Source organism: Panthera onca, chromosome D3, assembly GCF_046562875.1.
Source record: "Panthera onca isolate mPanOnc1 chromosome D3, mPanOnc1 haplotype 2, whole genome shotgun sequence".
Lineage (NCBI taxonomy): Eukaryota > Metazoa > Chordata > Mammalia > Carnivora > Felidae > Panthera > Panthera onca.
The window spans coordinates 52,347,408-52,374,043 of NC_138350.1; the positions used below are offsets into that span (position 1 = coordinate 52,347,408).

The following is a 26,636-nucleotide window of genomic DNA, read 5'->3' on the forward strand; positions in this document are numbered from 1 at the left end:
CTAATAAATAGCACATAACTCATAAGGTGAATCTTAGAGGTCTTCAGCCCCATAGGACTGGTCATGTAAGCCAGGATGCTCTTGTTCTTGGAGGTTGCAAAAGAAATCTTGCCTGCATTTGCCAGGCAAATACCTTTAGAGAAATATTTCTATTAAAAATTTTTAATTGAAAAAGTGAATGAAGTATACATTTCTGAAAGAAGATTTAAAAGGAAAATAGAGCATCTATCATTAGATATCTGAAGTCATTTGTTCGGTTTCTCACGATATGCAATATTTAGGGCATGGTTAATATAATACAGGGAAAGTGTTTGCCAGCTGAATGCACCACTGAAAATGGTTCACCGAAAAGAATTATATATAGATAGATAGATAGATAGATATGCATATATACATAAATCAATATGGATGAATGTGTATCGCACTTTATTGATTTATATCAGTAACTGTAAAATAATTTATGATAGTCAAAAGAATTATGACAATGATGGAGTATAAACAGTTCTTAGGGAAAGTATTAGAGTATTTCCTTCTTAAGGGGAATGTTTTCTCTATTCTTGCTAATTATGTCAAAAAACCATATGAAATATGGTTTACTCGGTTTCAGTGACCTGAGTCATAGAGCTTTCATTTGGCAATCAGATATTCTCCAAAGCACCTCTGTAGTCATGCACGTATTCAACAATATTTACTTAGAAGCTATTATGTGTGGAGTGTTGGTCTCGTCTCCGTCAATATATAGGGGAAGAAGACAAACATGATTTCTCACTTCATAGAACTTCTAACTCATTTCTAGACTTAAAACCCTGGGGATACAGCTTTGGGTTCCTACCAAGAATAAGTAACAAAATATTTAAGTCCACTACCAAGTTGTGTTTCTCTTTTTAACATTGCTGCTCCTGCTGAATGAATGAAACGGAAACACTTGCACAGATAGCTACTCCTTGTAGGTATAAAGTGGGCTTGTGAAAGAGAGGTTCTAGCAAGATAGTTTTATTTAATTCTGTAACATATGTAAACTGTATAGTGGTAACTATAATATGACCAGTAAGACAATGTAAATGAAATAAACTTATTGTCAGGGCTTATTCCTTTTGGAAGGAAATAACCGCATTGCTTCTTGATTTGTTCCTTTATAACTAAAACTACTGTAGAACTTGGAGCATCACACATAACCTCTTGTCCAATTCTCTTATTTTACAGAAGAGGAATCTAGAACTAGAGAGGTAAAATGACCACAACCTGCTAGTTGTGGTACAAAACCTTGAGGCCATTGCTTGGGCACTCTGGCCAGTGTTTCAATGTTATAACCTCATCAGACACGGAGAGGATCTAGTTTGGTCTGTTGCAGGGTCTTTGCTATTTCCTACTTGGAAGAAAAACTATCTCTCAAAAAAAAAAAAAAAAAAAATGGGTTTTGTGAAGTTTAAATGCTGAATGGCTACAACGGTATAATGCCAGAAGGTTATTTACATGTTTTCTCATCTTTTCCAAATCATGTGTGTTACCAGTTGTTATAGTCATTCTTTACCGTAGTTATTCACAACCAAGATTCTGCTACATTTCATAACTCTATAATTTGACGAATCCATAGGGTAGCCAAGGAGCATCAGTACCATGGTCATTTTAACAGTCCCAGCCATGTAACATCTCTCATGCACTCAGTCCTGTGGCATATCCTGATGTGGATATTCTGCTTTTGAACTTTGCATGTTATTGGGACAATAATTTTTTAAATTATGAAAAAAAACTAGTGAATAATTAAATGTAAGGTGCTAACAGTATTAAAACTGAAAATACTTTAAGACTGAGAAATTAAGAAAATAGTACTAAGCATAAGAATTTCACCGAAATCTCTTGTGAGAAGGGTAAGAAAATTTCTTTGTGAACTTTTCCTTCCATCAATACACAAAGATTTAAGGGTGCTTCCAAAAGAGAAAATGTACATCTGGTGGATGTTTTCCCTTACACTATTCATGGAAACAAGACCAGAACCATTTCATTTTCTCTTTTAACATTATCAGTGAGGAGAACTCCATCATTCCAAGACGGTCAGTATCACTCATATATGACTTAAATCTCTGAAATTGGTATATTTTTAAAATATCAAACAAAACAGAAAGTGGAAAGCAAGATTTCCCCTTCACTGCTGAAGAGCTAGGATACTGATTTATCTAGGAGATAAAGCTGATATAGCATTTATTTTAAGGTTTGAAAATGAACCCAGAAGCCCAAGAAATGAGATCTAATGAATAAATATAATAATGTGTAATTTCAGTCATATCTCTCACCCTATGCAATTACCTGTAGAGAAAGCATTCAAATGCATAAATGGGTTCACTCAGAAAAGTCTTGTTAGGTGAAGGGAGAGGAAGACATTAAGAAGACAGAGTATTTATAACCTTGTTTCCAAAAAAAATTATTTAAAAAAATTTCCTCTTTTGGATTAGATATTTCTGATTGCAATGTATTCCTGAATGTAATAGTGTTTTATATATGTCTTCAATAAAAAACATGTGATAAGGAAAGAAACATTTCATTTTCTCTTTGGTGCATGTAGTGTTCTACACGCAAACATACATCCAGAAAACCTTTTTCCCATCGTGTTACTAGGTGATTATCATCTCTATCATGATGTATATAATACAGGAGCATGGATTCATTTGTAAAATGAAATTCAGAATAATTCATTTACTCACCAATGGTAAAATTTCTCAGTAAAATCATTATTTTCTTAGGAGATGCTCACTATAAACGTTAGTTTAGTCAACAAGTCAACTGAATAAATTCCAGAAATTGCTCTAAACACTGTATGCGTTACAGAATTAAATATCCTCTTTTCCCACTGGATTTAAATTCAATAAAATTATCATTATTGTTCCTCTTTTACCAGAGGTACTAATTTCTGTTGAAGTAAGAAAAGAATAATTAATTTCAATAAGGGGAATTAAGGAAGGCTCCTTGAAGATGGTGAGATCTGGGCTAGGCCAAATAGAATGTCATCTGACAGGGATTCCAAAGGCATAAAAACTAAAAACAGCATATTCAAAGAATATTAAGTGGTCAAATTAAATATAATAAAAAAAAGTCTGAAACAAAATAGGCATTATAAAATTATTTCATAGTCAGCCATTTTATATGATGTTTACTATACCAATTACTCAGAATATATTAGCCTATTGGATTCTTAAAACCACACTACACGGTATGACTGATATCCACGTCATACATGAAGACACTAAAGCAAAAAGAATTTCTTATTTTTATGTTAGAGCTTAATTGAGTAGCAGGATTAAGATTCAAACCCAGGATGGCCTACTCTTATTATTTTTTTTTAATTTTTTAATGTTTATTTTTGACAGAGAGAGACAGAGCATGAGCCAGGAGGGGCAGAGAGAGAGGGACACACAGAATCTGAAGCAGTCTCTAGGATCCAAGCTGTCAGCACAAAGCCGAACACAGGGCTTGAAATCACGAACTACGAGATCATGACCTGAGCTAAAGTCGAACGCTTAACTGACTGAACCACCCAGGTGCCCCAGGCCTACTCTTGTTCTTAATCTTCGAATTCTTTTGACCTAATTCTGAAAGGATATGTGAGAAAGGCACATGGTAAAGAATCCTGAATCCCATTAGGGGTTTGGTTTTAACTTGGTATAAAATGAGGAACAAACGAAATTTTGTGTGCTGGTAAATGGTCAAATGGTGTTATTTTATGAGATGACACTGGGGAAGCCACCAGGAGTCCTCATGATAGTTGGTGTGTTGTTGATTACAGAGATGCCCTTGAGGCCAGATTACTGAGGCAGAGAGCCTAGGATCTTATGAAAAGGCAACATTCCAGGGTGAGCCTGGTGGCTCTAAAGCATCAGAGATCCTCTTGGACAACCACTGCAATGAACAGGTATATGCTGGGTGGTCTAAAGTGACCGCAATCAGGGGCGCCTGGGTGGCTCATATGGTTGGACATTTGACTTTTGATTTCAGCTCAGGTCATGATTTCACAGTTCATGGGATCGAGCCCTGTGTCAGACTCTATGCTGACAATGTAGAACCTGCTTGGGATTCTCTCTCTCCCTCTCTCTCTCTCTGCCCCTCCCCTGCTCATGCTGCTTCTCTCTCTCTCTCTCTCTCTCTCTCTCTCTCTCTCTCTTATAAATAAACCTAAAATTTTTTTTAATATTTAAAAAAATTGTTTTTCAATGTTTATTTATTTTTGAGACAGAGAGAGACAGAACACGAGCAGGGAGGGGTAAAGAGAGGGAGACACAGAATCTGAAGCAGGCTCCAGGCTCCAAGCTGTCAGCGCAGAGCCCAACGTGGAACTCACAAGCCATGAGATCATGACCTGAGCCGAAGTGGGAGGCTTAACTGACTGAACCACCCAGGGACCCCAGTTAATATTTAAAGTGACTCCAAAGTTTTTCTACACTGAATGCCTTTTACTTTTTTTTTTTTTTTTTAACTTTAAGTGAGATGCATGGACTATTTTCAGTTTCTAGAATAGGGCATGCTTTTTCATACCTCTGTCACTCTGCCCCTCCCCGGTTCTTTTACCTGGAGCCCTCTTCACTCTCCTCATCTAAGTAGCTTGTTTCTCCTTACCCTTCAACACTCACCTCAAGCATTGCCACTTCTTGGGAGCATTTCCTGATATCTCTTTCACAGCCCCAACCTGCTGGCTTAGCTAAGTCTCCTTTACTCCCACCAGCAACACGCTGTTTGTCCTATGCCTATCAGCCTGTGAGCGCCTTGAGAACAAGGGCACTGCTTTTCTCCAGGATTAACAGAATGTCTAGGACACAGCATGCACTCATTAATCTTAGAAGTGAAGAAAATGAGGTTAGAGTGGGAGAGAGCCAAAGCATAAGAGACTCTTAAAAACTGAGAACAAACTGAGGGGCATTGAAGAGGGCATCTTTTGGGATGAGCACTGGGTGTTGTATGGAAACCAATTTGACAATAAATTTCATATATATATAAAAAAAAGAAGTGAAGAATATAGTCCAATTCTCTCAGGCATCTAAAAGGAAATGTCTGCAATTCAACAACATTGCCTCTTGACAGCAGCCCTTTGAATGATCTTTGAAACGCTTGTGTAAATGCCACTCTTAGCAAGAAAATGCAAGCATATAACTCACAAAGACAGTTAATTTCAGGAGAAATTTACCTTTTGCAGAAAAAGTAATAAAGCTATTGAAAACCTCGTGTGCTTTTTGAAAGAAGCTATGTTATAGCTGAATAAAATAAATGTTAAAATGTTACAGAGAAAGAGATTTTAGGCAGGATAAATACTTCAGAAGAAAGTTAAAATTTCTGAAACTTTGAGAGGCTGCTGATAATAAGGTTACCTTTCATTAGAGCAATTGATTGTGGGTTTTTTCTCTTTCAAAACCATGTATTCCATGTAAGTTTGGTAACAAAATGTGTGTGTGTGTGTGTGTATATGTGTGTAAGTCACAGAGTATACAGCAAGAAATATAGAGTTCCTAATATTAAGATAAAAGTTCTTAACTTTTCATCAAAACAACCATGAAAATCAAATAAATGAACTCTAAAAATTACACTTATTTGTTACATGGAAAAAAACCTTCCCAGAAAGGTTCTTAACTTTTCATCAAAACAACCACGAAAATCAAATAAATGAACCCTAAAAATTGCACGTATTTGTTACATGGAAAATAACTCATTCCCAAAAAAACTCATTTACTGTCACTAAATATGGTACAACTTCTTGAACATTGCAATGTTCCAATGGTTGTTACAATATTTTAAACATGGACTAAATATGAAGCACAGGTAATGAAAATTAATTTGCTAAGACAACTTCTTTAAATTCTATTTCAACTTGTTTGAAATGACAGTAAGACTGAAGAAACAATTCACATTGGGAAGGGATCCCTGGCAGGGGGGTGCTGGTGCTTTTGTGGATTGCTAAGAAAGTAAATAAACAAAAGATTGTGTCTTACCATTTTAAAAAATAATAAAGGAAAAGGCAATAAAACCCTATTAATTACACATATAAATTCTCCTTTACGGGGCGTCTGGGTGGCTCACTCGGTTGAGCGTCCAACTTCAGCTCAGGTCACGATCTTGCGGTCCGTGAGTTCGAGCCCCGCGCCAGGCTCTGTGCTGACTGCTCAGAGCCTGGAACCTGTTTCAGATTCTTTGTCTCCCTCTCTGTCTGCCCTTCCCCCGTTCATGCTCTGTCTCTCTCTGTCCCAAAAATAAATAAACGTTAAAAGAAAAATAAAAAATTCTCCTTCACAAACAGAGATAGCAATTGTGGGGACGTGAACTGCCGGCCGGCAGGCAGGCAGGCATCCTGTGCTACCACAAAGTACTTGTTCATCAGCTCCTGTGTGGGTGAAACCGTGCACAGAAAGGCAACATAAAGGTGCCAATATATAATGTGGATAAAGTAGGTTGAATCAAAGTGGAACAAATGAAAACTGAGGACAACCTGTATTTACTGTTGTTGGCATTAAAGACCAACTCTCAGCATTGAAAAGTTTTTCTCAAAAAGAGGGCCACACTTAGGTTAGGAATCCATAAAGCTGAGTTTCTCTGTGATTAGCAAGATGACTAAGTCAAAGGTAAGAGAGATGCTGACTGTGTGCTTAACGGGGAGGCAGTGAGTATGTGTGGTGAGTGATGGTGAGGTGTTGGTACAAAAGTCATAGCGCATGCATGTGATCAGCATAACCACTGGTTGACTGGGGAGACTTCATTACACATTTGAATACACAGGAGGCACTGACTGGGTGGGGACTTTGGTATCAGTGAGACATGAGCCACCAGGTGTGAGAAACATGAAACTAGAGAGGTGTTGTAAAGAGAGAAGAATAAAAAACCAAATGTTTCTTTGTTATTATACCCAAGCCATTATGCTAATTGCTTTTCAAACATATTCTTATTTAATCCACCTATGATCTTCCTTTATAGATGGAGAAAATTAAGAGAAAGAAAAGTTACGGGAACACCGTGACCTGATTCCAAAGCTCATTCATTCATTCATTCATTCATTCAATGATGTTTGATCATTTCACTATTTACCTGTGAGCTAACTGCTAGGAGTAGAGAGGTGAACTAAGGTCCTTGACACCAAGGACCTCACAATTCAATGCAGGAAGAAGTAAAGAGTTAAAATGCAGTATGACAAGTGTTACCCAGGGGAATAAATAAGATTGGGGGCTGAGTGGAGCTGGGAAAAGCTTCTCAGCAGTGGCCTTTCACCTGAGTCTGGAAGGACCCATGGGAAACAGCCAGATGAAGAAATGGGAAGGGCACGCTAGAATGGGAGAGAAACAGAGAAACAGGGGACATGGAAAAAGAGATGAGCTCCTCTGAAAACTGGAAGTAATCTGGTAAGGCTGGAGAGAAGTTTGTACGGACAAGAAGTCAGAAGCCTAAAATGTATGACATGCTAAGGATTTCTTATTTTTATCTTAAAGAAAACCACAGAAATATTTAAAGGAGAACACCGAATTGGAAATCACTTGTGTTTCCTTCACTGTGAAGAAGCTCTTTATCTTGATGAGATCCCAATAGTTCATTTTTGCTTTTGATTCCTTTGCCTCTGGAGACGTGTCAAGTAAGAAGCTGCTGCAACCAAGGTCAAAGACATTGCTGTCTGTCGTCTCCTCTAGGACTTTGACAAATTCCTGTCTTATGTTTACGTCTTTCATCTACTTTGAGTTCATTTTTGTGTATGGTGTAAGAAAGTGGTCCAGGTTCATTCTTCTGCATGTTGCTGTCCAGTTTTCCCTACAGCATTTGCTGATTGGATGCTATTTCCTGCTTTGTCAACAATTAGTTGGCCATATGTATGTGGGTCCATTTCTGGGTTCTCTGTTCTGTTCCACTGATCTGAGTGTCTGTTTTCGTGCCACTACCATATTGTCTTGATGAGTAAAATGTTGTAATGTAGTTTGAAGCCTGGAATTGTGATGCCTCCAGCTTTGATTTTCTTTTTCAACATTACCTTGGTTATTCGGGGTCATTTCTGGTTCCATACAAATTTTAGAATTGTTTTTTCTAGCTTTGTGAAGAATGCTAGTATTATTTTGATAGAGACTGCATTAAATGTGTAGATGGCTTCGGGTACTATCAAAATTTTAACAATATTTGTTCTTCCAATCCATGAGCATGGAAATGTTTTTTCATTTCTTCGTGTTTTCTTCAATTTCTTCCATAAGCTTTCCATAGTTTAAAGCATAAAGGTCTTTTTACCTCTTTGGTTAGGTTTATTCCTAGGTATTCTTTGGGTTTCAGTGCAGTTGTAAATGAGATTGATTCCTTGATTTCTCTTTCTGCTGCTTCATTATTGGTGTATAGAAATACAACTGATTTCTGTATGTTGATTTTATATCCTGTGACTTTGCTGAATTCATGGATCAATTCTAGCCGTTTTTTGGTGGAGTCTTTCACGTTTTCCACATAGAGTATCATGTCATTTGTGAAGAGTGAAAGTTTGATTTCTTCCTTGCTAATTTGGATAACCTTCCTTTCTTTCTTTCTTTCTTTCTTTCTTTCTTTCTTTCTTTCTTCTTTTTTTGTCTGATTGCTGAGGCTTGGACTTCCAGTACTATGTTAAACAATAGTGGTAAGAGTGGACATCCTTGTCATGTTCTGGACATTAGGGAGAAAGCTCTCAGTTTTTCCTCATTAAGGAATATTACTCAGCGATCAAAAAGAATGAAATCTTGCCATTTGCAACAATATGGATGGAACTAGAGTGTATTATGCTAATGAAATAAGTCAGTCAGAGGAAGACAAATATATGACTTCACTCATATGTGGAATTTAACAAACACAACAGATGAAGATAGAGGAAGGGAAAGAAAAATAAGGTAAAAACAGAGAGGTAGGCAAACCATAAGAGACTCTTAAACACAGAAGACAAACTGAGAGTTGCTGGAGGGGAGGTGGGCAGGGGGATGAGCTAAATGGGTGATGGGCATTAAGGAGGGCACTTGTTGGGATGAGCACTGGGTGTTCTATGTAAGAGATGAATCACTGGGTTCTACTCCTGAAACCAATACTACACTGTAGGTTAACTAATTTGAATTTAAATAATTTTTTTTTAAAAAAAAGAAAAAGAAATCACTTGTGAACTTTGCTCTGGTACAGATCAAAGGGCACAATGAGGCTGTTAATAGGAGATCAATGAGGAAGCTATTTCAATGAACCAAGACAGTGAGAGAATGACTGGAGTTTCATCCACTCATCATAATCCTTGGGATAATGGACCAATTAACTGCCCGTATTAGCGGCCTCTATCACAAAACCATATTATAATTGTGTATCTCACATCGTCAACAAATGGTGACAACCAGCTATGCCAGCCATGTCCCAAAGATGGCACTGCAACCTCAAGCCATCAAGCCCAGTACATGCCCTTGAAACAGGTGTCTCCCGGGAGGACTATCTGCTAAAGGAGCAGAATATAGATACTAAGGCCCAAACTTTCATCTCAAGAATAAAATGCTTTCTACATTTATAAGGGAGAGAAATGAAAAATTTGAAATAGGTCAGTGTTAAGATTTTAAGGTTTTTGTTGTTTTTGTTTGTTTGTTTTGCTATTAGTGCAGCTTTCATTATTTTCTACGATAAAATTAGGGTATAGCTATTGTAGAAAATTTAGGAAATACAAAAAGATAACAGAAATCATATACAATTACCCAGAGACAACCTCTGCTAGCACCATGATAGTTTTCCTTTCAGTTAACGTTTCCCCAGCTCTACCCTTCAGCTGACAGGTTAACGCCCAAGAAACCCAAACTCGTGACTGTTAAACCTAGCTTCTATATCCTTTCTCTACAGTCTTACTCACTGCGTCTCATTTTATTTTTTTTAATTTTTTTTAATGTTTATTTATTTTTGAGAGAGACAGAGACAACAGTGGGGGAAGGGCAGAGAGAGAGGGAGACACAGAATCAGAAGCAGGCTCCAGGCTCCGAGCTGTCAGCACAGAGCCCGACACAGGGCTCGAACCCACGAGCTGTGAGATCATGACCTGAGACAAAGTCGGTTGCTCAACCGACTGAGCCACCCAGGTGCCCCCACTGCATCTCATTTTAAAGTTGAGATTATGATATATAAAATCTCATGCCTACTTTATATTTAAAATTCTTTATGAAAGTATTTTAAGGGATATTTCATGCCATGAATGAGCACTGAGGTTTCTTCCACTCTTTTCATATTGTAAATAATGATGTGGAACTTTACATGCATTTTACATTATTTCCATTGGAATTTAAATTTCTACAAACTTATGCACTTAAGAAACTGTATATTATGGGGCACCTGGGTGGCTCAGTCGGTTAAGCAATCAACTTCGGCTCAGGTCATGATCTCCCATCTCATGGGTTCCAGTCCCACATTGGACTCTGTGCTGACAGCTCAGAGCCTGGAGCCTGCTTCAGATTCTGTGTCTCCCTCTCTCTCTGCCCCACTCCCATTCACACTCTTGTCTCTCTCTCTCTCTCTCTCTTTCTCTCTCTCTAAAATAAACATTAAAAAAAATTTTATTTAAAAAAAATTAAAGAAACTGTATATTACAACACATTAACAAGATAGTCCTGAATGTTTGTAAAAATACCTTATACACCAAAGTGCAATAATCACAGCCATAGTATATATTGTTCAACTTCTGAAGTTCCAGTTTCCCTTCCAGTACTGTGACAGAGACCATGGATCCAAGAAATGTATCACATTATTATGATACATATTCATTTGTTAAGATGCCAGCATTATAGAAGAATATTTAGATAGATACTCCCCACTATCAAGGCTTAAATTTCACCAGGTTATTTTTGATGGCCCTAGAACTTACTCATTTTTCTCGAGTGAAGGCAATGTATCTATGTCTTCAGCTCTGATCTATGTATAATGTAATCCTAGAACGAAAATTATATGCTATAATTTTCTAAGAAAGTACCAAATTACCATCTAACAATTTGAACACTGAAAAAAAATCTCTCCTCACAAAAGAGTAAGAGAAAACCTAAACTACAATGCCACACTGGCATCTCCAAAGTACCACCTGTCAGCTGGTTGAAAGAACTAGGTTCACCATCCACCAAGAAAGATCCTTAGATTTAAACATGGGCTTTAGAGGAAAAAAACTATTCCCAGCAAAGATAAAGCATGATCTGACATGATGATTGTAGATCCCATCCTGAGATGACACTTAATGCTTGTCTTTCTTCTTAATTTCAAAAAAGAAAATTGATATTCTTACACTGTCTGGAATACATTAAACTATGACTAATCTTCCACAATGTGTGCATTTCAAGTACTAGCTTGTTCCTGATCTTCTCCATTTCCATAGTTTCAAACCAATGTTGCTCACCCACCTCCTGTAACTTAGGGAATTTACATTCTCTGTTTCACCTGCACTGAGATATTGGCAGGAGAGAAGCTACCATGACAAACGATGTTGAAAAACTAAGATACAATGTTTTGTGTTAACCCTTGACCAGAGAGGATGGAAGATCTGGGCATGGAGGGAACATTCGGCTTATACAGTAACCACTTTAACAACAATTACAAACAAACCTCCCCCTCAAACGTATATCACAAGCTAATAAGATTCATGAACTCTTGCTGATGGGTGTTATCTATTCAACAACAGCATAATCTTCACAACGTGGCTAGAGCCAAGAGCTTCCACTGGATGCTAAAATTGAGCAGTACCTTAGGACCATATCACACAGCAAGTGCTACAAAAAATCAAGTGGAACCTTAACACTTTTCCACCACCCCAATTTCATAAAATGTATCAGTGAAAAATAAGTGATTATCTAAAGAAATGGAAAGGAAAAATCCATTACCATATTCTGGTAACCAACTGGTTTAAGTGCTTAGTGTCTTCCCTCAATCTTCAGATTTTCTGATGGTAGACTTGCTTTCTATTGGGAGGAAGCAAGCAGGAGAATCTGAAAGAGGGAGCAGTTCTTTAGTGGAACAGGAGGAAACAGGACACCTACCCTCCTGTAATTCAAGCCTCTCCCAGTCTCTCACCAAGTCAACAGTGCCTTTCTGCCCTACACCATGGGCTACTTCAGAAAGGAAAACCGAGAAGGTCAAGAAGGCAGCACACTCCTCTAGGATTCCTCTTTCCCCTAGAGAGCAGAAGAAAGGGAAGGGAGAAAAGACTACAGAAAATCCCACTGGTTTAGGAATGATGGTTTACATGGAATCAAAAGGGGTGTCCTTTCTCTGAAACAAGGGTGTGTTCAGTTCATTGCATGTTTTGGCAACTTATTTGTTAAGTGCCCTCAGCTAAGACAGAAAAGCATGTAGCTCAACAGGAAAAAGACTGAGAAGTGAAATCTGAAGTTGGAACCACTAAGCTCCATGACAAACTGATGAGCAGTGACTACATAAAAGAGAAAAACGTCCATCCCATTGTCAACTGGAAAATCTGGCCAAAATAAAAACGGCTTTATAATGAGTTTTGTCATTTGAAGCAGTTGGCGATTCTTAGGGTTGGGTGCATAATTAATAGTAACCATACTTCCTGGATTTCCAGGATAGGTTCACAATTATTATCACCATCCCTTTCAGTCTTAATTAAAATCATTTCCCTGTTATCCACTGACATACTCATTCTTCTTAGACAAGCTGAGTTTTAGAAAATACAGTCACCATTGTAGGTATTCATTAAAATATTTGTCAATTTCACGTAACTAGTGAGTCATGTAAAATCCTTCACAACATGAAATGAACTAGTCATTTTCTTTCTTTGCCTATGTGCACACCCTGATTCAAGATTCCACCACTATTTCATTCATCTTTGTATCTCTAGGCTCAAACTGTGCCTCGTAGATATTACACACTCAATAATGCCATGGAATGAATACTTGTTTATTAAATTACCTTCTTCAATCAATTCTTAATATTGTTTTCAAAATTATCTCTTCTACTAGCTGTAGATTATGGGAGAATCTGGCTTTCTAAAAGAAAAATCATAAAATCAAAAAACATGTATTAATAACTTACCAGGAGGTAAAAACAATTAGATATTCACCTTCTACCTATAAAGGCTTGCAGCTCTGAATAACTGTACTGAGAATTCACATTTAGGACAAATTCTTGGAAAAGTCACTTAAATCTGTTTACCTTACTTGGCTTATTTGTAAAACTAGAGAATTGGATTATACCACTGTTTTTCTATGGCATATACTCCCTATGACACTATGGGTCATACTCCCTAATGATGGGTCATTAAGTCAACTTAGTATACCTGTCTAGATGAACATCTTTAATGGAATTAAACAGAACAAAAAGGAAAAGGAAATAGAGTACATCACACATAGTAAGAGTATGTGTGCATTGGTTGGTGACACACACCATATTTTTGACCATGGTTAAAAGAAGTTTGAAAACTACTAGACTAGATCATCTTAAATGTCCTCAGGTTCTCAAATGCTGAAAAAGTTGCAAGAGAAATAAGAAGGGTTTTAGTGCTAGAAATGAGGAAGCTCAGAGCAATAGACAGGGGCAGTGCCTCTTAGAGCAGAGCAAAAGCAGTGCAAGTGAGAGATACCTTAGTGCCCTTGGTATTATTTGCATCACATGAAAATAAGCCCTGGGTAGATCTTTTACAAAGAATACCTCTTCCTGGAAAACACTGGGAAAACAAGGAAGTTATCAGATCCTGGAAGACTACAGAAGAATTTGTAAAAATGAGCACTTGATCCTTACCTACCATAGACCTATTATAACTATTACTAATGAAAGATAATTCGTCTACATGGAGAAAAGCCAGTGGGTTGTTGGTGCATCATATCTTCAATTAAATTGAACCTAGCAAACTCCACTGTGGGGAATAAGCTTAGGAATTCCCCAAGCTTGCATCGATGGGTTAACAAGGCATAAAGAATTAGAAAGCCATAGGATGTACACACCCATGTTTGGGTAAACAAGATTGGGTAAACAGGACAAAGGTCCCCAGTATAGGACAAAGATACAGGAATAGAGAATCTCAAGATGAAAATATCCAAGATTAAGCAAACCGCACAAAGGCCCCCAGTATAGGCCAAAGGTATAGGAATAGGGAATCTCAGGATGAAAACATCCAAGATGAGGTAAACAAGATTAGGTATTCAGGGCAGAAATGCCCCCAACTTAATACAATAGCAGAAAGCTGCTTTCGCAGGAAGGAAGGACCAAAATAGGTAAACAGGAAAATGGGACTTTAGACCACAGCAGGGCAAAGTTGCCCAGTGCAGATCTAATTAGCAAAATAAAGGTGCCTTGTTGACCCTGAGGTAGCATGCTCTTTCTTATCCCCTAGACCAGTTCAGGTAAACAGAGGTAGCCTCATGTTTGCTGTAAACAACCTTCCACCCAGCACCAGAATCTTGTTTTGTACTGACCCAAACCCCTAACGCTGTAAATCTCCAAGACCCCCTTTTTCCACGCCCATGAGTTAATGTTCATGGTTTCATCATCTCTTTGTGCGCGTCCATCACACTGGTAAGCCTTCTGATCTTAATAAAAACAGAGCAAGGAGAAGCAAGAACCCTTACTTGGGGCTCTTGTCTCCTCTCGGATATTAGCCTTTCTCGCATTTTCAATCCTGCATCCCACTCTTTTGCTGGACAAGAGAGAACTTCAGACCCAGAATCTACAACACCCCACTTTTGACAATCTTTGCTTTGATCTTCATCTTTTAGAGTATGAAATAGATGGCACTCTATAGATGTTGAGACATGTGCCCATGATCTCTGCTCAGTAGCAATTTATCATCCTAACCTAGATGCTAGATGCTATCATCCTAACCTAGATGCTATCATCCTAACCTAGATGCCTAATAGTAGGCAATGGTAGGCAAGTCCCTTACCTCTCTGGATTTCATGGCTACCACCTTCAAAATGTGAGTTTCTGGAACAACATATGTCCCTGGGTATGAAATTGTATTAACTGCTCTTGCTTAGCAAGATAATCCCTGTTAGACACTAAATCTTTCTTAAAATGAAAGTGACCTGAGGCATTCCAGGCATTCTGTTCAAGAAGAAACCAATTCTGGAGGATCCTCTGTAAGTAAAACTACATGTATATAATCCCCAGGAGGTCTTATGGTCAAGTGAGAAAGTTAGGGATGAAGCCTCTTGGAGAGCAGTGAACTATTGTACCCTGAGCAATAAGTTTTCTGAAAGAACCTCGAGAATTCCTTGAGATTTTTGTTTCCCTTTCCCTGTGCTATCTTTCTGGATGTGCTAGGGGCTGGGAGCTAGGCTCAATGCATCCACTGCTCCCACCCTCACCAGACATACACAATAGCTTGCTTTTATTCATGCTCTAGTGGAGTGGGGTTTAATAAAATTTAAAGGAACAGTAAGCAATTTTATTAGTTGGATCTTCCTTTTTGGTTGTTTCTTTAGTTGGCTCTTCTTGTAAGAGTGAGAAAACAATGCAGGGGTTTGTTCTAATGAAAAAACAACATAAAATTTCCTCTGATAAACAGACTAACACACATTTCAGAGCTACGTTCTGCCCAGAGGTTATGTAGAAGAGGGGAAAGAGAAAAGGGGGAAATAATGGAAAGAAAAGAAAGAATGGATAGTCAGAGAGAGGGGGAAAATCTAAAGAAGCAGGAGGGAGAAGGATTAGAAGGAGGGAAAGGAACAGGAAAGGAGAGAGTGGGCAGCATCCAGAGAGACAGGTTGGAGGAGGCACATATCCTGAAAAGGGATTTGGAGCCTGTCCTGGCTCACTAGCCCTAAGATGCCCGCTGTGCTCTGGAACCTGCCACACCTGCCCAACCTGATCTCTGACCTCACCAGGAAACCCACACAAGGGAGAGCAGATGTAGCCCTTGTTCTAGGAGAGACAGTCATTTCCTGGTTTGGAGCCAATGAACTGACTAGTTGCCTGATCTGATTCCTATTCCTACTTTCTACTCCATTCCTGTTGTTGTTGTTGTTGTTGTTGTTGTTGTTGTTGTTGTTGTTCTTGTTCTTGTTCTTGTTGTTCTTGTTGTTGTTCTTGTTCTTGTTGTTCTTGTTGTTGTTCTTGTTCCTGTTCTTCTTCTTCTTCTTCTTCTTCTTCTTCTTCTTCTTCTTCTTCTTCTTCTTTTTCTTCTTCTCCTTCTCCTCCTTCTCCTTCTTCTCCTTCTCCTTCTTCTTTTTCCTCCTCCTCTTCCCCTTCCCCTTCCCTTTCCCCATCCCCTTCTCCTTCTTCTTAGTGTTGTTCTCATGCCAATCCTAAATGCCAAACTCAGCTTTTATTTAGACTGCTTGTCCCTCTCACTGACTTGGATTTCTGACTGCTAACAAAACAAGAACTTAGTCAGACACTGAAACTTGTCTGCATCCCACAGCCTGACCTGGAATCTCTGAACCTCATCTTAGCTTATCCCCCAGACTCCGTAATCTGTCCTTTCAAGGTAACATTCAGATGCATGATTCCCAGCCCACATTTTGCTGACTTTCAGTCCACTGATTTCATTTTATCTCAACAAATATTTATTGAGTATCTTCCATAAACAGACAAGGCACCGGGGCTACAAAGAGGAACAAGACACAGTTCCACCCTTGGAGACGCTACAGAATAGTAAGAGGGATCAACTCTTAAGCAAATACTTCAGCATAATCTTTAAGAAAGCTCTACCCAAGTGCTATGTACGGGCATGCAGACACAGAGCCCCAGCTAGTCTGGGAGGTCAGAGATGGTACCTGAAATGCATAGGACAGGTTTTGGACAAAAATGTTTGGGTTGAATCTGACACACCTTTAGATACAGTACACAAGGGATTAGAAATTCAAGGATAGGGAGACAAGTTTAACACAAGACCAACCCAAAAGTGGGACATTTTATAAGATAACTGGCTCAGCCTATTCAACAAATTAGTGCCATTTTAAAACAGTGGGGGATGCTACTAGAGTAAAATAAACTTAAGGTGGAAATGCAGTCCTGAGTTAGATTCTAATTTGGAAAGATCACCTCTAAAGGCTTTTTTTTTTTTTTTTTTGGCTTACTTGAGGAAATTTGAATATGGACTGAGTATTAGAAAAGATAATGCTTATTGACATGGAAAGGCAGAGAACACATAGGTAAAAAGCAAGTGACAAAAAGCATGCACAATAAACTTAAAAATGGTGGGGGCATGTGAGTGGCTCAGTCGGTTCAGCATCCAACTCTTGATCTCGGCTCAGGTCATGATCTCATGGTTCATGATTTCGAGCCCCACATTGGGCTCTGCTCTGACCGTGCAGAGTCTGCTTGTCTCTTTCTCCCCATCTCTCTCTCCCCCTCCTTCTCTTTCTCTCTCTCTCTCTCTCAAAATAAATAAACTTAAAAAGAAAGCATGTACAGCTGAATCTCCTTTTGTCTAAAACAAAAAATCAAATTTATGTAAATAGAAAAGTAAGTGGAAGAATTTCAAGCAGGAAAGGAAACTTATATTTACCTTCTACGTACTTCTATGTTATGCTAGGAATTTGTTTATATCATTTGATTTTCCCAAACACCTGAAAAGAAAATGAAATTAGCCTCATTTTCCAAATGAGGCATGTATTTGAAAGCTGTTAATAGAACTAATCTCTTGGTGGTCAAAATTTGGTGACTTGATTTTCTTTTTGCTTGCTTGTATTTTCTAACTTTCTACAATGTATGTTTACTACTTACATAATAATAAAACGTTAGTTTTTTTTTTATTAAGAAGAAAATGAAGACAAAATAGGCAAGTACAGTACCTTTCAACTTCTATGAAGTCACATCGCCTTATGTCCTTCTTTTTAGAGTCTTGGGATTGTGGGAAAAGCATAAACTTTGAGGTCAGGCAGATCTGGTTCAAATCTCAGCTATAGTATTTAGGGTCTTGAAAAACTTACTGAGTTTTGGTTGTCTCTTCTGCAAAATGGGGTTAATAATATCTTCCTTGCAGGGTGTTTGGATAAATAAAATAATTAAATAAACAATATAAAGAAAATAGTACCACATTTAAGCACATAGAGGGTACTCAGTAAATATCAGTTCCCCTGCTGCCTGAAATGAAAGTGTGTTTAGGCATTCAATGAGCTAGCCTCCTTAGGGATCCCTACTAGGTGCTGTTCATTCCCTACCAGGTCCTCTAGCTTTTATTTGGCTTTCCTGCTCAGTCTGGAGCTAAACTAAGAATCACAATTCAGGAGTGCAAGATGGTTTAGCGTTGATCTGGCTGCATTTCAGGGATGAGAGATGCAAAAACAACTTCCATGCTGTTCTGCCATCTTGGCCCCTCCCCTCAAGAATCACAATTCAATTCCTTTCATCTCTACCTCCTCATCCAATCATTCATCCATCCACTTACTTACTCAACAAGTGGCTATTGAGAGCCAAGCAGCAGACCAGGTGAGAAGCAGCCCCTGCCCTCTTGAAGCTTGTGGTCTAGACCTTGTGAAGAAGACCCACTCTCTTGAGCTATGTGTTGTTTCCTGGACTGCCTGTTGTTTCAGGACTTCCTTGAATTGCAATGGAGTCACCCACCTGAGGCCAACGCCTAGAGGCCCCACTGTCTACCCTTGTGAACCACTGAATGGAGATGCTGGCTCACAGCTGACTAGATGCTCCAAGAGTGTCCCCTTGGACTTGGTGATGAGGGCAGCTGCTCCCACTGTCATCTGCAAGGAGCTACCCACCTACTCCAGGCCAGACCCCCCCAACCAAGACACAAAGGATTACTTTTTTAAATCATTCGTGCTTCTAGAAATTGCCAATAAATCCCCATGCAACTAGTAACATCACTTTTTTTTTTTTTTTTTATTGATGCTCATTGCCAGAAAGGCAATGCTCTCCCTCTATCTTCAGCATTAGGAATGTTATATCCAAAATAATTAAATATGCTATTTGGGCTTTTCATTTCAAATTGCTACTAAAAATAATGGTTTTCCTTATTTTTGCCCCATCTCTTTCAATTCAAGTGCACATCTCTACCAGTAACACCAGAAAAAAATGCACACAGTTGGTCAATTCCCCAACACCTTCAACAGCATGTGCATAGCTGATTCATGTGTTTTCAGACCACATTGTTCTTATTTAGGGAAAAACGCATGACTCAAAAAAATTCAATAACTCAGTATTTCATGCTAATTTTGTTACTAGACAAAGCCCTAAAACAGTAATTATATATAACTCCTCATGTTTTTGGCCAGGTTTTTTTCCAAATGGTGTAAACATCAAATTGTAAAATCCCTACTTTCTTAAATTTTTTTTTTAACGTTTATTTATTTTTGAGACAGAGAGAGACAGAGCATGAACAGGGGAGGGCTAGAGAGAGAGGGAGACACAGAATCCGAAACAGGCTCCAGGCTCTGAGCTGTCAGCACAGAGCCCGACGCGGGGCTCGAACTCACAGACCGCGAGATCATGACCTGAGCCGAGGTCTGACGCTTAACGACTGAGCCACCCAGGCTAGTATTCTCTTGCATGAAAATCCATTCTAACAGCGTAGTATTTGTGTGTCATATTTTTCCCTATGTTCAAATAATCATTTATAGTAATACGTACATACACACATACACACAGACATACACACATACACGTAACAATATTATACACACCATTTGATGTCTTGCTGTTTTCTTACCTCATACAAACATCTCTAAGTCAATAGGTATATCTTTAATTAGTCTTTTTATTGTCTGCAGAATATTCTATTTTCTGTATTCTATTTGTCTATTCCTAGAACACCCCATATTTGTTAAATTGTTAGGGAATCAACTTTAGTCACCTCCTTATATCAGAAGCAATTGAGAAATAAGGTAGAGGAGACACATACACAAAAATACGTACCAGTTTTATTATTTGTAACAACGTAGATGTGGATGATGTGGTTGAAATGAGCAGTCATGATGAGTACCCTAATATTTACTCCAGAATTAAACTTACCCACCCTGTCACAGACAACCCCCACCACCAGGACCAAAGGATGGAGCCTGCTCCTGAGAGCTTATAGCTAGGAAAAACAGAAAAGGTGTCGTGCCAATAGCTGGAAGTTTCTCCAAAAGAGGAAACCCTGGCTGGAAAGTCAAGAGGTAGGGGCGGGCGGTAGGCTGAATCCATTGTGTATAATTCTTTTTCCCAAGTTCATTAATCAGATTATGTGTTCTACACCCACAAATAGGAGTACAGGAGAGATGCAGAATAAGGTCAGCTTTCCTGTAGCTGAATCCCCCTCATATAAAAACATGAGTCCAGAAGCAAGAACTGCATCTAACCGTTGTTTTTTGGTAATAAAAGCAGCATTATGGTTATTTTTGATATTGGATAAGACAAGACCCTTCAATATTCTTCCTAATCATTCTCTCATTAGCTGTTGAAGACATATTTTCTTCCATATGGACTTTAAGATTTTTTTTGTGAACTCCTCTGTCTTTATCCATCACATAAACTAAGAATCAAGCCTGAGAACTGCATTAATTTTTTTTCTTTGAGAAAAAGACATTTTATAACGAATTCTTTTCATCCAGGAACATAATACTGTCTTTCTATTTTCTTAGATCTTACTTTATGCCCTTCATTAATATTCTTTTGTGCATTCTTAAGAAAGTTTTTGCAGTTTCTGAGACTGTGATTGGATTATTGACCTCATTTTACTTGCTAGATCCTTATTAAGGTAAAGAATAGTTACTTATTTATTCTAGAAAAACCCACCTTAAAATTTCTTTTTAAAAAAGTGCTATGGACAAATGTGTGGTAATAAATTTGAAAATACTGAAAGATACCATTCCCTCTCAAAATACAGTCCCCCCCCCCAAAAGTGGAAAGCCTCAACAGACCAACTGAATATTGAGGAACTTCAATATAGTGAAACTTGGAGTAATTTTCATAAGAAGAAATCACTTCCTTCAAGTGTAGGCTAACCAACCCAAAGTATTATAAATTGCATCACTTCAAAGTCTAAAGAAATCAAAAGGTGTTTCGAGAATCTGTCAATCCCGACTTCACATCGGAGAATCAGAGATTAATGCTAAATCACCACGTTTCACAAGTTAGTCAGCATGCACAAACATCTGTAAAATTGGCCTGTGTCTAACACATCAAAAATGAAGCCCAAAGTGACTCATAGAATAAGTCAGAGTTTTCTCTACCTTTAATGTCTTTCGGTGTGTTCTTTCAGAAATAAGCATACACCACAGCTGCGCCAGCACTGGATCAAAGAACATAAATGCACACTGCAAAGATGCTTTGAGAAATGTTCAACCTAAATGAACCCAAAGGAATCTTTGGAAAATTCACTAAAGGAAACTAAATTGAAACGATGTTCAAAAAAGTTAATGTGATACAACAGAAAAAAACAGAAAAAAATTCTATAGGCTAAACATTTTTATCTAAGACATGGATTTATTACCAGCTCAGGTACTGGTAATACCTGATCCTCTTCTTAACGTCAGTGAATAGAATAATGGTGTTTATTCAAAGGAGGGTCAATTAGACATGCCCAAAACTGAAGAAAAAGCATGTTCATGTGTTTGTACTGAAAGTTCAGTGCTTCCCTAAGTACTATGTGAACACAAAACTGATCCAAGTGATACGAAAGTTATTCTGCCCCGGAGAAATGGCAGCAGGAAAATAAACTTGAAGTTTCTGTTCTCTTTAATTAATCTTTTCAGAAGGTTTTGTAGCTCATCAGGACACCAGTTGTAAAATGCACAGTACAGGAAGTTGTACAAGCTTTACAGGTTTTCCAAACTTTACTTGCAACTTACTAATCATAAAAGTATCAGTGCATGATGCTTCACTAGGTAAAAAGCTGGTGAGACATGAGTGTAGTAGAGAAATGCACTGACCCTGAAGAATAAAAAGGCTGCTCATTTTTAGAAGCATCTCCCTTCCTTACCACACTAGAGCTAGTAGTTCTCAACTAGAGTCATTCCTGAAATCCTTGATCATTTTCCTAAATGTTCCATGCTGTTTTCAGATTCCATCTTTCTGCAGATTAGTGTCTGCAGCATAACTGGGAGCTTAGATGCAGTGTATCCATTTCCACTGGCAGTCACGCCTTGTGTGCGGCACGTGGTTCGGGAAGCTGGTGGAGCAGTCCCCACATTTCTTCCCACAGGTGGAGTGGCGGGTTGACATTTCAGCTAGAACAATCACAATTTTTTCCCTCCTTAGGAATTACCAATAATACCGGTACAATTTAATTGCTAGAAAAACAAAACATACAGCTCCCATGATACTTAAAAATACTTGAGGACAGGGGCACCTGGATGGCTCAGTAGGTTAGGCATCCAACTTCAGCTCAGGTCATGATCTTGTGGTTCATGAGTTCTAGCCCCACATCAGGCTCTGTGCTGACAGCTAGGACCCGGGAGCCTGCTTCAGATTCTGTGTCTCCCTCTCTCTGCCCTTTCCCCACTCACACTCTGTGTGTGTGTCTCTCTCTCTCAAAAATAAACATTTAAAAAAATGTAATAAAAAAAATACTTGAGGACAAGGGACCCTGGGTGGGTCAGTCAGTTAAGCATCCAACTCTTGGTTTTGGCTCAGGTCATGATCAAGTCCCACATTGGGCTCTGCACTAGGCATGAAGCCTGCTAAGGATTCTCTCTCTATCCCCCTTAGCCCGTCTCCCCCGCTCTCTCTCTCTAAAACAAAACAAAAATAAATAAATAAATAAAAATACTTGAGGACATATGTGAAATGTGCTATTTATCATCAAAAGGAAGATTAAAATATACAAATAAAGTGATCACAACGATACAACAGAGTATGGTAAATTAATATTTGACTGCATATTTGTTTTATCATTTCCTTTCCTATCTTATCATCATATCACTTGAGATAGTGAAAAGACAGGATGATGTTAGATCCAGGAAGGATGCCAAGTCCTCAGGATCTAACCAAGATCCAGAACTCACCTATCTCTGAATCCAATTCCCTAGATTGCTATATTCAGAATCTTAACTTTATTTTATTATAATGTAATAAATTATTAGAATTTAAATAACATTTAAATATCTTAACAGAGATAAAAAAATGTTTCTCCATAAGACTACTATTTTCTCATAAAAGAAGCAGAAAAGAATTATCTGTGACAAACTTTATGCCTGACAGGGAGGAAGGACCAGTATTTTCTTACACTGTCAGTAGGAATGCAAATTGGTATAGTGTTTTGGACGACGATCTATTAAAAAAATTGAATTGTATGTGTCCTTTGATCCAGCACGTATACTTGCACAAAATTTTTAAAGATATATTCATTTGTTCACCCCGGAACGTCCTGGGGATATGCTATGAGATGAAACAGACATGATTCCTCCCTGATAGAGCTCACAGCCAAGTAGTGGAGAAAGGCAATAAAAGCAATCCAACCAATAAAAAGCAGCTTAACATATGGTGCTAAGACCGATACATGAAGCAAACTGGAATGGCTGATAAAAAAAAAAATAATAATAATAATGGGGAGAAGAGTGCCCAAGTGTGGGGAGTAGGAAGTAAAGACCTCTCTGAGAAGGTTGTATAAGCAACCACCTGATGAATGAGAAGAAGCCAGTCAGGAGAGAAAGAAACTGAGTGAAGGCCTAAGGCAGGAAGATAACTGAGGGTTTTTGGAGAACAAAAGAAGCCACAAGTGAGAGGGATGGAGTGTGGGGTGTGGTTGGAAGGGAAAACAAAATCAATCAGGCAGTTCCTTATAGGTCTTGCCAGGCAGTGTTGCTTCTGTTCCAGGTATACTGGAAGCCATGATCCTTTTACAAGTAGCAGCCGAGGGAGCCAAGGGAGAGACAAGAAATTGGATTGGGTGAGAGACAAGAAAGGAACAAGAGCTCAGCGACCAGTCCATTGCCTGAGCTACATGAGAGATGCGAGGAATTTCGCTAGTGCAGAAGCCCGTAGAGGTGGGAACTAGATGGATTCCAAATGCATTTTGTAAATAGATCCCATATTTTCAACTTTAGGAAAAACCACAGGAACCAAAGAAAAGCTATCCCTAAAGAAAACTCTTTGTTGGAGTGAGCATGCCGTGCATTTGGAAGATTCCTCCTTCAGGCTTATTACCTGACAGGAAAATTGCCACAAATAAGCAATTGCCTAATTAGATTAAATCAAAGCAAAAAGATGCTGACCCTAGTTACTTAACATACAGTGAGTGCAGTATTGGTCTCAGGAATAGAATTCAGTGATTCAGCACTTACATACCACACTCGGCGCTCATCGCAAGTACCCTCTTTAGTACCCATCACCCGTCTAGCCCATCTGCGACCCACCTGTCCCCATCAACCCTCAGTTTGTTCTCCATTGTTAAGAGTCTCTTATGGTTTGTTTCCCTTGCTCTTTGTTTTTTCTCTTTTCCCCTTCCCATATATTCATCTGTTTTGTTTCTTAAATTCCACATATGAGTGAAACCATGTAGTATTTGTCTTTCTCTGACTGACTTAGTTCAAGTAGCATAATACACTCTAGCTCCATCCATGTCATTGCAAATGGCAAAATTTCATTTTTGATGGCTAATATTCCATTACACACACACACACACACACACACACACACACACCAACATACCACATCTTCTTTATCCATTCATCGGTCGATGGACATTTGGACTCTCTCCATAGTTTGGCTATTGTTGATAATGCTGTTGTAAACCTCGGAGTGCATGTACCCCTTCAAATCTGTATTTTTGTGTCCTTTGGGTAAATACCTAGTAGTGCAATTGCTGGACCGTATGGTAGTTCTATTTTAAAGTTTTTAGAAACCTCCATACTGTTCTCCACAGTGGCCGTACCAATTTGCATTCCCACTAACAGTGCAAGAGGGTTCCCCTTTCTCAGCATCCTCACCAACACCTGTTGTTTTCTTGTGGTGTTAATTTAACCATTCTGACAGGTGGGAGGTGGTATCTCATTGTGGTTTTGACCTGTATTTCCCTGCTGAGGAGCGACGTTGAGCATCTTTTCATTACACAGATCTTTTTAAAGAAATAATTCTAGGAAATCACAGAAGCATGGTGAACCACATTACACACTATCTAATAGGAAATTGGATTAGCAGTTCTGTTTTCACTAATTCTTAAAGTGCAGACCGCTCTTTACTGATGCACATTTATTACATTCTCTGACATTTCTGCAAGGCTTCAAGTATGATCGTAATGGAAGAGGTCTGATTTGCATTACCTTGAACAACAAAGAGTGACAGACCACAACTTCCACAGGCCATTTCGGGATGTATGTATACTTTTGTGCATGCATTATTTGTGGCACTAATATCTCAATTCATGAATTTGTAAATATTCAAGAACAATTAAATATCAAAAAGTAGTGATGTCTGACATATAAAACATATTACATACATGTTTCCAGTCAAAACAAACAAAAACCAGTGAAGGCCTGCCAGTGAAGGCAAAGTCTCATTAACATTCTCTACTTGGTGAATAATAGAACTGCTATAGTTAATGAGCAATGGAAACATCATGGAAACCTTGGAGGAAAGGTGTCATTGCCCACTTGAATAAATGTTCATTCTTATTGCTTCACTCCTTATGCCATGGTTCAATTTTTAACAAGTTGAGGAATGGTTTCTTTAGCTTCTTAACCTGTGATGTGTCCTACCGTCCAACTTTTATACTTTCAACATGGCACATCAATTGAATCGCAACATACACATACAATGAAGCTCCCTTTTAATGATTATGATCATTATTGTTATGATCCTCATTTTTATTTCAGCTTCTTGAGTAAAAGCCAGTTTCAAGTTGGGCTTAGGTTTCCAAAGACATTATTCAGAGAATAATAACATAACCACTCAACAGAAACCACTGGAAAATCCTCCCTTCTTTCCTTTTCACAAACAAATGAAATGGCAAGTGAAAATACTGCTTAATCCAAAGACATTGTGCAAATACACTCCCTAGCTGAAGTAACCTCCACTACCTTCCAATCACCATGCAAATCTGTCCCAAACGACACAATATTTTATTACCTTACTGAGGTCTCAAATCCTCCAAACAGAAGGAAGTGTTGGCTTAAAGCATGATCAAGAGCATATACAAGATGAGAGAGTGCTGCCTGCCTTTAGAGTGCACAATGGATTTGTCGTGGATTTCTACAATCCTCCTTGACTGGGACAAGCAGATGGAGCCAGCCTGCAACAGGCCAAGTCTGGTATTTTACTTTCTACAAGGGTGCCCACAGCTTTTATATACCACCTGATCAAGAATCTATAATTGGTATTTCAAGATACAAAAGTAAAATACTTCCTTATCTGTGTTCAGATGAATGACAATTAACATTTTTTAAGCCCTAATTAATTAAAGTTGTTGGGGCGCCTGCGTGGCACAGTCGGTTAAGCATCCGGCTTCAGCTCAGGTCATGATCCCATGGTCTGTGGGTTCAAGCCCCATGTCAGGCTCTGTACTGACAGCTCAAGAGCCTGGAGCCTGCTTTGGATTCTGGGTCTCCCTCTCTCTCTGCCCCTCCCTGACTCATGCTCTGTGTCTCTCTCTCTCAAAAATAAACATTTTTTTTTTAATTTTTTTTTTAACGTTTATTTATTTTTGAGACCGAGAGAGACAGAGCATGAACAGGGGAGGGGCAGAGAGAGAGGGAGACACAGAATCCAAAACAGGCTCCAGGCTCTGAGCTGTCAGCACAGAGCCCGATGCGGGGCTGGAACTCACGGACCATGAGATCATGACCTGA

At 38.6% G+C, this 26,636-nt stretch overlaps 1 protein-coding gene across 4 annotated transcripts in view; it reads right to left on the reverse strand.

The window, feature by feature from the left end:
* DSC1 (desmocollin 1) overlaps window positions 1–26,636 on the reverse strand; it is a 361,845-nt gene that overhangs the window by 282,771 nt on the left and 52,438 nt on the right. The window lies entirely within an intron of this gene.